Here is a 14,224-nt window from a genome sequence, read left to right on the forward strand (position 1 = left end):
AGGGTGATCTCAGTACTGTAATACTAAGTTGCTTGAATTGTTAACCTTTAAGTTGATGTAAATATTGGGTGCGAGTAAAATTAGATATGGGAAAATATGTTCCGTTCATGTGTTTATGAATTTTACTGAACTACCAACAATTGATTAATATGGACTTCTTCATCAGTGTATAAGTCCATCCTTTTTAGATTTATTCGTGCTAAAGAGTATACCAAATAAGAGTTCAAAAACTTAACATTTTTAGGGCTTTATAACGGAATGAGGATTAACATTATATACGAAAATTGAAGTGAGGGTAAGAATCCATGTTTCTGTCCTTTATATGTTCACATATTGGTTAACATATTATACAGGGGTATGTGGAATCATGTCATCTAAAGCTTACTAATGGTGAAAAGTGAAAAATAGCACTTCAAACCCAAGAAGAAAAATCTTCCTAAGTTAGGTAAAAACATGTATCAAATCTCCAATTCTAGGTTAAAAAAATCGTACTCAACCTCATAATTACAATCTCCTAAATAAACTAAAACTTCTAAACTTGATCTACAAGAAACTATATTCTTATTTAACGTGCAATATTCTCAATAGTTTCATCAAGATCAATTTAAAACCACATGTACGTGCTAACTACAAGAAAAAAGTTCACATCAAATTATTGCTACGCTTTCAACTTTGAAACCATGGATGAAGCCATGAGAAAAAGAAAAAGAAAACTCACTCACCTTCAATCATCTTCTTCTTCGCAATCAAATATGGACATGACAGAGTTCGTCACCAACCAAACGGACGTTTCTTTCATGCTAACTAAACACGTTTTGATGGAAGAAATTAAAGGCAATTCGAACCTGGTGTTCTCTCCTCTGTCAATTCAAATAATTCTTGGCCAAATTGCCGCCGGCTCAAAGGGACCAACTGCTCTGTTTCCTCAAGTCTAAATCCATTGATGACCTCAATTCTCTGTATTCTCATATCGTCACTAACGTTTTTGCTGATGGAAGCCCCTTTGGAGGTCCGATTTTGTCCGTTGCTAATGGTGTTTGGATCAACCGATCAACGCCTATTAGGCCTTCTTTTAAGAAGATTGTAAAGAAAGTTTACAAGGCTGCTTCAAAATCTGTTGATTTTCGGAACAAGGTTAGTCCTTCAGCTTGTTTGGATGGTCGTTACCCCTCGTTTCATAATAATTGTTTTATACTGTATTGTATAGTTCTTCTAATACAACTTTTAGAACTACTATTGTCTGTTGTGGTTTAACATCTTATTGTTGGGGCAAAAGAAAAAAATCTTTATTGTTTGGTTGTTTCGTTTGACTGTATGCATACTCTACCATAAACATTGTTCTCTTTTACATTATGCCCTTACATTTATTATGCTTGTACTTATTGTTGATGTTTATATTGTTAATATCTTGTTTTTGAATAATTTCACTAGGAGTTGCATGAGTTTAATAACTTACTATATTCACAACACGGTCACATCAAATCCGTTGGTAACAACAAATTTAACAATGCAATACAGTAAATTGAAGTACCAATCAAAACAAATATTGTATGTAAAGTAACAATACAGTTGGTAACAATCCTCCAAACAACCAACTCTTTGCTATTGAATTCTTTCATGACATTTGTCTTGCTGTGGTCGGTTCCATGGATATGAATATAACTGCAAATGATACAGATAATTCATATAGTTATGCCAACTAATTTCAGATTATGGTGTGCTTGATCTATCAATCTGCTGAATGGTAGTAAGCTTTTAGCGTATGTATATGTGCTAATTCTCTTGTACTCTCTGTTTCTCTGTTTGTCTTGACATTTGATTAAGGTGTAGAGAAATATAGCAGAAGAAAAGTAAATTAGAAAAAACTTCTGCTAGCCCAAGATCGTTACTAAGATAGGAAGATTCAACTAAAGAAGAAGAAGCTATAGAAAGGAGAACTTTGAAATGGAAGAAGACTCTCTTGAATTGGTTTGAATGATTTTCAATTGGGTTGGCTTGGCTTGGCTTGTTTACAAATGACTAAGGCCACCCCTTTTTATACTTGTCTAGGGATGGTTCTAGATAGAATTATCTAGATATATCCATAAAATATCTAGTTAGCCTTATCTTCTAACTAGGGCTGGGCATAAATACCGAAAATCTAAAAATCGAACCGAATCGAACCGAAACTTCAACAAACCGAACCGAACTAGTTTGGTTCGGTGTTTGGTGTCCACCGTAAAAAAATCGAAACCGAAATAGCCGAACCGAAGTTTGATAAAACCAAACCGAAAAAAGCGAACGCGCACCGAAATTTAATACATTATCCAAAAAAGAATTAAAATAGTCTAGGCCCATTAAGTGTAAAGCAAAAAAACCCAATTGTAATAAGTCCTCTTTTGCATTTGTATCCCTAATTTCCCACTTCAATTGAAAAAAATCAAATATCCTTAACAAAGAAAGGTAACTAGGATGTCTCTTTAGGATTAATGTATGTCCTTTATGTGTTTTCTTAATTATTCTTACGGTATATATATAACACCTAGTAATCCTATGTCATGATTATAGTTTTCTGTTCTTGTGTATCCTGTTTGTTTAATTTTGATTTCAATTTATCAGTTTTATGTTTTATTACTTTTGAGAATATGAATTAGTGTCAATGGAATCTCTTCTAATATTATATCAAAAAAACCGAATTGAAAAAATCGAAACCGAACCGAACCGAACTTTAAAAAATCGAAACCGAAAGAACCGAACCGAACTAGTTTGGTTCGGTGTTCGGTGTCCACCTTCAAAAAATCGAACCCGAAATAGCCAAACCGAAGTTTGATAAAACCGAACCGAAAAACCGAACGCCCACCCCTACTTCTAACACTACTCTAGAATATCTAGATTTTTCTTTAAGATAATTATCCAAGATCCTACACTAGACTATTCTAGATCCCTTACTAAATATCTAGGATTTTTTGTACCTCCAAAAAATCAACTTTACTTCTTCACACTCCCCCTTAAATTTTTTGGAAACTACCCCGAGCTTGTTGCAGAAGAACTCAGACGAAGCTTTTGGGTGTGCCTTGGTGAAGATCTCAGACATACTTTCCTGTCTCCTCTTGCTTCTTCAAATGACGAAGGTTTTCCGCCATTAATTGGGCCTGCAAAGAAGCATGAATACGTACCGGCAAATTTTTCATCGTTATAGCGAGCTGGCTTAACAATATTTCTTTTTGGCCTTTGCGAATCACGTGAATCATCTCCATGCTGAGTTTTACGTTCTTGAGTTTCCAGACTCCCCCTTTCTCTTAGCTCCTTGACAATTGTGTTATCTGGAGAACCATCTGAGTCGATGACGATCTGACCATGAATACCCTTCGAAGACTCAACACCAACATAGGATCCACCATTACATTCCCTTTCCAGCTCCTCAATAAATTGTTTGGCATCTTCAGAGCTTCCAAAAATCATACTGCTTGTATCTCCATATGAAATTGATCCTTCAAGGTCAACCTCTTCATTTATTTGACCGTCGGCTTCTCCATCTGCTTCTAGTATTTGATCTGAGCTAGTGATTGACTCTGATACGGCAGATGATTGACCAGAGACTTCAACTTCCACTACAACTCCCTCAATGCTTTCTCCGAAATGGTCCCCATTGTCATATATAGTTTCAGACACTTCATGCTGAGGTTCTACTTCAATACCCTCTATGTCCATACTTTTATTACCAGTTTCAGGGTCTGCTCGATTTCTTCGGTAGCAGCTACCACGTCACTAGTCTGAACGTCTTTGGAATCTTCTTGCTTTTTGTTGATGACACCAATGCCTTCCTTCTCCATGTGATGAACCGTATTATCTCTTGAATCCATGATCCAGTCTCTTTCGAAATTGAAAGAAGCCAGGGCATCTACTACTCGAGCCTCAGCTACGAAGCATCTTCCCAGTCCTCTTCTTCTTCAGCAGCTTTCTCAACTTGAGCCATGTTACTCTCTTTTGTTCGGCAATATCTTTTTATGTGTCCTATTTTACCACACTGGTAACACTTCGGAGTCTTCTTATAGTTATTAGTAGACTCTCCCTCCTTTTCTGGCAAGCTGGAAACATTTTGAAATCGGGAGTGTGGCGTATCTGTGAATGTTTTTCCTTTGAAGTTCCTCTTGTCGGCTACGAGAGCATTTCCCCTTCTTTAAACATACACTAGTCATCTGTTTGGCTAGTAGCTCCTGTGATGACAACAAATTCTCAAACTCCTCCAAGGATGGTAGTTGAGCCCATCCTTGGATTCATGTAACAATAGGAATATATTCTGACTTCAAACCACGAATGATAATTCTTCTCATTCGTGCTTCAGAGATAGCCTCGTCGGGGTTTAATAAAGAGATCTCTGAACATAAATTCTTAATCTTCAAAAAGTACTCAGCAATAGATAGATTACCTTGAGTGGTGTTCGCCAATTCATTCTCCAATATCTGTAGTCGGGCTTCATCCTTCTTGTTAAACAGTCGATCGAGGGTCCTCCATATCTCATGAGCTGATTTGCACCTAATAATATGATCAAACAAGTTGTGAGAAATGGACCTCTTTAGGATGAACTCCGCTTTCGCATTAATCTGCTTCCACTTCTTGTATGCGCTGCTATTTTCCGATCCTTCAGAAGGAGGACTTGTGTAACTTCCATTGACAACATCCCACAAATCCTCACCCACAAGGTATGACTCCATACATGTCTTTCATACCTTGTGTCACGACCCAACCCCGTAGGCCGTGACTAGTGCCCGATCTGGGCACCCAAACGCACCAATCTGATGATATCGAACACATACAGGAATATAACAGAAGCCGACAAGGCTGAGTTGCAAATTTATATAATTTCCGGAAAAAATTTCGGCGAGTTTCCTTTGTTTTACGGACTATCCAAAATAACCACATGCGACGAAAATACCAACAAAGGCCACGCGGGGGAACAAAACGACATATATACATATGCGGGCCGACAAGGTGCCGCGGCGAATGGAATCGCCCAAACACAACATATACAAACACAACCGTACGAGTAGGCACAACCCACAAAACATGTCCACGGACACTACCGTACCGACGGAATCATATGACGGGACGGGCCCCGCCGTGCCCATGAACAAACATATATAATGCAACGGACGAATATATACCAAAAGTAGGCTCGAAATAAGGGGAGCACTTCAAGTAGCGAGAAGAGGGTGTCCTAAACCGGTGGATCACCAAGGCGTGCGTCGGTACTGCGGCATGAAACGCGGCCCCCCCCGAAGAAGGGGGTCGGTACGGAATATGTGCGAGCGAGTAAAAGCGAGCGAGAAAATAAAATAGGCGAGAATCGTGCTTTTAAATAAGGAGTAAGATCCGTGAATACGGTAACCGAAACCCGCAAAACTTACCTTCGTAACATAATTCATACATGTTCATATCATATACCAATCGGACAATCATTCTACACATGTACGTATACATATAGCGTGTCCCGGCCTAGCGAGAGACTCGGTAAGTAAGATCATATCATCCTCTCATATATACATACATATAGCGTGTCCCCGCCTACAGTGAGGGACTCGGTGTATAAGCGTGTCCGGCCCTCTAATGAGGGTCTCGGTGTATAGAATCATGTCATCATCATATACATAAGCGTGTCCCGTCCCTCTAGTGAGGGTCTCGGTGTATAGAATCATCATACCATCCTATTATCACATATCGTATGGACCTCGGAACCCATGGTTACGTACCAAATTCATATGCATAGAAATCTTCATTTCAAACTCGACAACGCTTAAGTAATCATGCTCGGGGGTTGAAATCATAGCCACATGTAGTTCTTTTTAAAAAAAAAAAAAAAATAGGTCGTTGGAATCAAACATAGAAAAGTCGCGGGACCCACGGACGAGCGTCAACCCAATCCGGGCCCGCCCGTGAAATCTAAGGTCATCATATGTTATCGAATCATTATTATAAACTCAAAAGTCAAGTAACTGACCGTATTTGAAATCAGGATAATAGTCACATCAAGTTTTCCTCCGAACGTCGCTCGGGAACAAATCAAATAGAAACGTATAAAAATCATATGCATAAAATCATGGTCATAATCCAAAAGATAAGTAAAATAGTCATATTTGAAATCGGAATAATAATTACAACATTTCCTTTCAAAAGTTATCGAAATTACATAAAAGGGCGTCGCGGGACCCACAGACGGGTATAGACCCGAGCTGGGCCCGCCTATGAAAAACATACTCATTCTATATCATACAAACTCCTACGAAAATTTCAAAGCAATCCGAGCTTTTAAGAAAGTTATGAGCGTTTGAACTTTTGGAATCGGCTAAAGAATAAGCTTTAAAAACCAAAAATCGACTTTCATGACATCTTTACAAATTGTGAATTCCAAGGATATAAGGATCAATGTTATGGCATATGAGCACAAGAATACCAAGGAAACACAAGCGAATCATAAACAAGCTCGGATTTTGAGAGTAGAGTTTCCTAGAGCTTGTATCATAGCCTACTTTAACTAAGGCATGCCAAAAAGAAAGGTTACTTTACATACCTCGTACGCACCCCAAGATAGCCAATCTACGTCAATCCCAATCTACGCCTCGGGCTCCCCAAGGTCTACAAATACGCCAACGAATACCAAACATTAGCTAAGGGCACTTAAGCCATTCATTCCAACTATTCTTTAAATTCTACAGAAAATTCGGCAGAATTTCCCCTGTAAACAGGCTATCCCGAGAATTTAACTCGCTCAAAATCAGCAACAACAACCACCACAGCAAAGTGATTAATACACTAATTCCTTATGTTTATCCAGCCCCTTTTTCAATGTTAGCTCAGCCATCATGAATGTACCCGTATCCCACAAATATACTACATATATTGTACATAATCATAACTATAATCCCCTGCATTTCGACTCAACAAGAGCGACCACGAAAATTACAACAAACGCCCCCAAAATGTCACTACAAAACAGCCATGAAATTTATAACAAGCAGCCCAAACGAACCATAAAATTCATCACAAAACGACCATGAAATTCATCACAAAACATCCCCCTAGCCGAGAAATGCCCCTTTTTACTTTCCTCATTTTCAAGTCATGTTTTGTATCACAATCCACAATATAACGATATCATTTTCATAAAATATACAAATTACATCAACGCACTGTTATACCCTATTTTAACCGGGGTCAAAATAGTTTACAACATCCCGGTAATTAAGGGTTAATTAAAGTTGAGTCGCCACCTAATTATTTATGGTGAATTAGGGCACCAAAGGTTAATTAAAGTAATTATCTAAAGTTGATTTAAAGTCTACGAAACCAAAATTAAGTAAGGGTTCAACTAACCTAGAGGAAGGTGTTAGGCATCCTCTAAGTTCCACTAATGATGGTTAATCCGTAGGACTTAAATTTAATTAGGCTAAGTGTAAATATAATATTATAGAAAAGAAAATAGCTTTGTAGGTATCGCTAAAGTTATAGATGGAAGTATAATAATGCCTTTAAAGATAAAGTTTTATAAATAATTTTAAGGAAAGGCTATTTTACAAAAGACATATAGGCAGAATCTTTGCAAATAACGTCGCACCTTTTGAATTTTAACAACTTATTTGTTTTAATAAAAAGTATAGCCTTGAATTAGTGACACGAAAAATCGTTTATATTCAAAGGAAGTTAGACCGGAGAAAGTGATAGCTGCTTTATGCAATACGATTTTTAACGAAAACATTTACCCGAATTCATAAAGGATAAAGTTCGTAACAACATAAATAACTATTTGCATGTTCAATTTCCTTATACCTAAATATTATATCCCATGTAAAATAGTAACTAGCCTGTTGTTGACTAAAGCAAGCCTTAGATGAAACTTGGCGATAAATTATAATATCTTAGGTCTCAAACAGTTAGTCATGTTCCGAAGTCACACATACAAGACACATAAAGATTAATCACATGGCAATCTCAATCACACCGACGTATAAGCAAAGATGACAACGAAAAAAAAGTGATGAAAGTAACTTCGACTTTCACAAGTTATAGGAATGCTCTTCAATATGTTGCTTGGGCAATGTAAGGGAGCGTCGATGATGGATGACATGCGGGCTCCGTATGAGGTGTCGTCGAGTCTCAAAACGAAACTCTTCGGCTCCGGTGTACTTTTGCGTGTGCAGTGAACTGGGTATCGATGTCTCGGATTTATGCTCGAACCCGACGAAGTCTTTCGAATCGAAAATCCAATATAAAACAGAACAGTATACTAAAGCTTGAAAAAGGGAAATTCCGTTTGTCTCCGGAATTTCCAATGCAAGTCAGGGTTCGGAAAGAAAACTCAAGACTTTGATAGAAAATACTCGTCTCCGATCGTTGTCCCCTTTTCGGCTCAGAACTTAAGATGTATTTATAGGTAGAAAGACTAGGGTTTCAGTTTTTTTGAACTCACGATTTTGGCTCCAAACAAAACCTAAAAGAACCGTTTGAATCTAGCAAATCACGTGCTTTGATTCGGGTGTTACCGAAAATGATCCGATTTTTCTCGTTTCTTTGAGATTTGGTTGTGTTTGTAGTGAGAAAATGAAGGTCCTTTCTCCGTCAACGACGAGCAAAAGCGAATCCGTGGGTCGTTGTTATGCGGAAATGGGAGACACGGAAATGGAACGGTAAAAGGGACTAAACTTTTGGCTAAAAAATGGATGGAGGAGAGAGGAGATGACAAGGAGGGAAGAAGGTATTGCATGAGAATGGGCAGGTTTGACTCTGCCATGGTCGAAAGCATTTTATTTCTTGGTTTGGAAAGGGAAAGAAATGAAAGAGAAAGAAAGAGAGAGAGGGGAGCGAGGGCCGAGAGGAGAGAGAGAGATGAAGATGAGGAGAAGGACGGCTGAAAGGAGAAAGAGAAGAGATTTTAGGGGTTTAATTGCAATGGGCCGGGTCGGGTGGCCTTCCAATGGGTATTGGGCTGGTCCGAATTCAATTAAATAAAGTCGATTTGGTGGGTAATTAAATAAATGAAATTTCGATTTTGGAAGGGTAATCACGAATTGGGCTATTATTTTGTAACTAGTACAAGATATATTATGTGAAGGTAAATAATAATTAGTAGAAATTAAAGGATTTAATAAAGTAAGATTAATTGTAACGAGCGCAAAATCCGAAAATGAAACGATGATGAGCTATTAAAAGATTTGTGATAAAGTAACGAAAGTAATGTTGATAGAAAATAGTAAATGAAAGTAATGATATTAATAGCAGTAAATAGTAGCGAAAATAAAATATTTAGATTTAATTAATTTAAAAGCCCAAGGAAATAAATTGGAATAAAGGAGGGACAAAATTGGGTGTCAACACGCACAATAGGCCTTAAACCAGCCCACACAATCTCAACATCAATCTTAAGTCATTAAATGCTCGTTTCCAAACTAGAATTCATATTGACGACAACTAAAACGCGAGGCGATATTAATGCGATCTTCGACATACATTGGGGCCATATATACGGCCACACCCACATCTATACATATACACATTTAGATGGTTCTAGTCTATCTCTTCACCCTACAATAATCAACAAGCTACAAGGAACTAATTTATCAACTCAACACCACACAACACACACCCACTTCACACGGCCAACACACCCATCCCACAACCTACTTCCAACATACCATATTTCATGATTTCCATCCATATTAACATACTACAACATGAATAAAATGTTCACAACACAATAAACAAGATCATACTTACCTTTCTTCTTCAACTCCACAAAGGGTTAGGGTTTGCAATCTCTTGAATGAAGGACTTGATCATCCAACAATGCTTCCAAGTTACTTAGGGACCTCTAATTAGTTGATTTGTACCCAAGAAATATTTTTAGAGTGGCTCAAAAAGATCTTGATTTTCCATGGTCTTGGCCGAGAGCCATGACTTTTGGTTCCTCAACTTCTTGTTTTAATTTTCTAAGTGTGGGAGTGTGAAAATGAGAGAAAGATGACTAAGTGGTCATCTTTTAAGTCCCTAAAATATCTCTTATTGTTATTGGCCCACACAATGTGTTGTTCCACTCAAAAGATGACACAAAGTTGTGGATGATTTTCCACTTCCAATTTTATCACTTTTGGTCCCAAATTTTCCTAATTGTTCTATACCAATAAATTCATGCACAACTTATATCTCAAAATAAAATCGAAAGTCAAAAATCCCGACTTTGTATCCCGAAAATAGTTTTGTCCTTAACTTATCATAATTAATCCGGATTATTCCAATGTACAAAAATACGGGTTCTAACACCTTGTAATTGGACTGATTCAACAACTCCATCCCTGGTCTATTAACACGACCGCTCAAATCCATTTAGAAACCAGTTGAATCTACCACTAACCCGATCTTGAAATAAAACCTAGAAGCCAATCTACGGCTATGGCTCTGATACCATGTAGAGAAATATAGCAGAAGAAAAGTAAATCGGAGAAAACTTCTGCTAGCCCAAGATCGTTACTAAGATCGGAAGATTCAACTAAAGAAGAGGAAGCTATAGAAAGGAGAACTTTGAAATGGAAGAAGACTCTCTTGAATTGGCTTGAATGATTTTCAATTGGGTTGGCTTGGCTTGGTTACAAATGACTAAGGCCACCCCTATTTATACCCTTGTTTATACTTGTCTAGGGATGGTTCTAGATAGAATTATCTAGATATATCTACAAAATATCTAGTTAGCCTTATCTTCTAACACTACTTTAGAATATCTAGATTTTTCTTTAAGATAATTATCCAAGATCCTACACTAGACTATTCAAGATCCCTTACTAAATATCTAAGATTTTTTGTACCTCCAAAAAATCAACTTTACTTCTTCACATAAGGCTAATGAAGTTGCTGACGAAGTCAATAAGTGGGCCAGAGAGAAGACAAATGGTCTCATCAAACAGATTCTTCCTTGCCACGCAGTCGACAACGAGACAAGGCTCATCTTAGCCAATGCCCTTTATTTTAAAGGACTATGGGATGAGAAATTCAATGCTTTAGAAACGAAAGACCATGAATTTCATCTCCTCAATGGAGGGTCTATTCGAGCACCCTTCATGACTAGCAGCAAGAAGCAATACATAAGAGTCTTTAAGGGCTATGAAGTGTTGCGGCTTCACTATAAAAAGGGCATGGACATGCGTCGGTTCTGCATGTATATAACTCTCCCAGATGCAAATGATGGATTACCAGCTTTAATGGACAAAATCAGTTCGAAACCTGGATGCTTAAATCACCACGTTCCATCTACAAAAGTCAGAGTAGGCAGGTTTCTTATCCGTAAATTCAAAACAACTTTTGGGTTTGAAGTTTCTAATGTTCTAAAGGGACTTGGCCTCACATTGCCACATTGCCTTTCTCTGGTGGTGGCAGGGGCGGACCCACGTGGTGTCAAGTGGATTCAACTGAACCCACTTCATCGGTAACTTTACTGTTCATATAGGGAAAATTATCGTTAAATTTGACTATATAAAAAATTTGAATCCTCTTACTGCAAGAGTTGGCACTGGTGCAACGGTGAAGTGGGTTCAAGACCATGTTGTGGATCTAGGATCGAATCCATTTGGCATTACTTTTTTTTTTTTTTTTTTTTTTTTTTTTTTTGTTGCTTTTGGTGTTCAGTATATGGTAGGCCAATTGTCCAATCATGTTACGGAAAACCAAAAAAAGGCCAACAATAGTAGTTAATGTTAGTCAACTAGCTAACTTTCATATTGAATTTCTTTTTTCTATTTCACCTTTTATATTTTTTTTTTCCTCAAATTCAATAAACAAAATTCTAAAATCTATATTACTTCAAAAAAATATTAATCCTTTTATAAATTGAATTTTAGTACTCTTTTTCATGATTTATTGCTAAAAGATGCAACTAATTTTATATTGAGTTTGTTAGTTTTCTTAATCTTGTTAATTAGTTTTGTTTAGTTTAAATCTCTTTTGTATTGTCTTTTGTTCTGAGATAAAAACATTGATGATTATAAATAATTTTGTTATATTTCCTAAATTTAATAAATTTTAGATTCTTGTTGAAGTAAATTTTTTAAATTAGATAGCTTTAAGAAAATGTAAATTGGTACTTTGTGAGAAAAAAATTTGCTCGCCTTTTTAAAAGAAAAAAGAGTGTCAATTTAGAATAACTACTTTAAATTACATTATTAACAAAAAAGATCAATTAAAGGGAAAATTTAGCTTGTTCTGCTCGATGCTATTTAGAATATTGACTATCATCATTGATCCATATTTAATAATTGAACCCACTTGTGTAAAATCCTGGGTCCGTCACTGGGTGGTGGTCTCAAAAAGATGGTGGATTCCGCTCAAGCTGAGAAGCTATTTGTCTTAGAGATGTTTCAGCAGTCCTTCATTGAGGTAAATGAAGAAGGAACCGAAGCTGCAGCTGTTACTGCTGTACGTTCAATACCGGTCTGCTTTATAGTTGAGGAGCCAGAAGATTTTGTTGCGGACCATCCATTCCTGTTCCTTATAAGAGACGAATCTACTAGAGTGGTGTTGTTCACCGGGAGCGTGTTGAATCCTCTTGCTGGTTAGCCTACTCAAGCAACAAAGAATGATTTTGCTTAATGCACTTTGACCTGATACCGTATTCAAGAGTGACTTACGATTTTGATTAATTTAATTTTTTTTTTTTTTTTTATAGCTTTTTCTTTTTCTTGTAACGACCTAGGTTCCAAATTCAGATTAATTCATAGGTCGACGTTTTTGGTACATCAGAAGATTAAATTACAAGGAGGAAGGAGACATCTGACATTACCTCCTTATAAGTTATACCTATAATGAGAAAGGACATGTCTATTCTTTTACATAATTCATATATATGAATTGATACATTCAACAAAATGGAAGGTCAGACCGAAAAAAATTGGAAAATTATTTTGTAAGGTAAAACAATTTTCAGAGGAAGAAAAAAAAAAAAAAAAAAAAAAAGAAGAATTTATGTTATACCAATACACCATAAAAAAGAATACGTAACTATTTGCTTAATTCGGACGCCATAATATCACTCTTATTTACTATTAGGAGACAGAATGTATTGATTCTCTTGTTAGACAGAATGCATTGATTCTCTTGTTAGGCTACGAACAATATTTGGTCCTCTTCTTTCTGAGCTTTCTCCATATTCTATATTTGCACACGAAGAAGTTGGCTTACTTTTCAAGCTACGTGCTTCAATCTCAACTCTTCGTGTTTCAATCAATTATCCGATAAATAAATAAACATATCTTGACTTACTTGTTGAAAGTGAGTGTTACATGTGTTCACTTCCTCTGTTCCTTCTTGTGTATGAACGCAATCTTCTGAGGATCAAGCTTAATGTGATGATGTAGGTGTCAAATGGGTGGGTTGGCTGAAATTGGCCCAATCAAAATGGAATAAGGTAATAAATGAGTTGGGCTAACATTGACCCAAAGTTACTTGATTCGCAGAATTGCCCTTCTTTTGGGGTGGTCTTTAAATTTTTCCCCTCATATTTGAAATCTTTAAATTTTGCCCTTCGGCTAAAACCCATAGGTTCCAGGTTCGAACCCACACGCAGTCAAAAATTTAAAAAAAATCGCAAGGCAGAGTTAAATTTCGCTATGCCCCCAACGACATACACTTGTGAAGGAATTACCAAAGTTATGCCGGACCCGGATACTTATACCTTAAAAGGCACTTGGCATAAGTATGCGGTCCGCATAACTTTGATAATTCCTTCACAAGTTTATGCCGGTCCGCATAAAAGTTTGCCCATTAAAAGTATGCCCCCACCGCATAAATTTGTGAAGGAATTACCAAAAGTTATGCCGCACCGCATACTTATGCCTTATGGGCGGACTTGGCATAAGTATGCTAGTCCGAGATAACTTTGATAATTCCTTCACAAGTTTATGCGGTCCGCATAAAAATTTGCCCATTAAAAGTATGCCCCCACCGGCATAACTTTGTGAAGGAATTATCAAAAGTTATACGGACCGCATACTTTATGCCAAGTTCCATTTTACAAGGCATGAGTATGCGGTCCGTGATAAAATTTGTAATTCCTTAACAAAAGTATGCGGTCCCAGAGATACACGCGACCCAAACCTTGTCTTGCGATTTTTTTTTTAATTTATGCTTGAGCGGGGGGTTCGAACTCGTAACCTCATAATTTCGGCGTGAAAGCTCAAAGTTGCAAATGCGAAGGGCAAAAATTAAAGAC

General features: G+C 37.1%; 1 pseudogene; it reads left to right on the forward strand.

Moving 5' to 3' along the window:
• Nucleotides 1-752: 752 nt before the first annotated feature.
• On the forward strand, nucleotides 753-13,184 carry LOC132033327 (serpin-ZX-like; annotated as a pseudogene).
• Nucleotides 13,185-14,224: the final 1,040 nt, after the last annotated feature.

The sequence above is a fragment of the Lycium ferocissimum genome, chromosome 10 (genome assembly GCF_029784015.1).
Source record: "Lycium ferocissimum isolate CSIRO_LF1 chromosome 10, AGI_CSIRO_Lferr_CH_V1, whole genome shotgun sequence".
Taxonomy (NCBI): Eukaryota; Viridiplantae; Streptophyta; class Magnoliopsida; order Solanales; family Solanaceae; genus Lycium; species Lycium ferocissimum.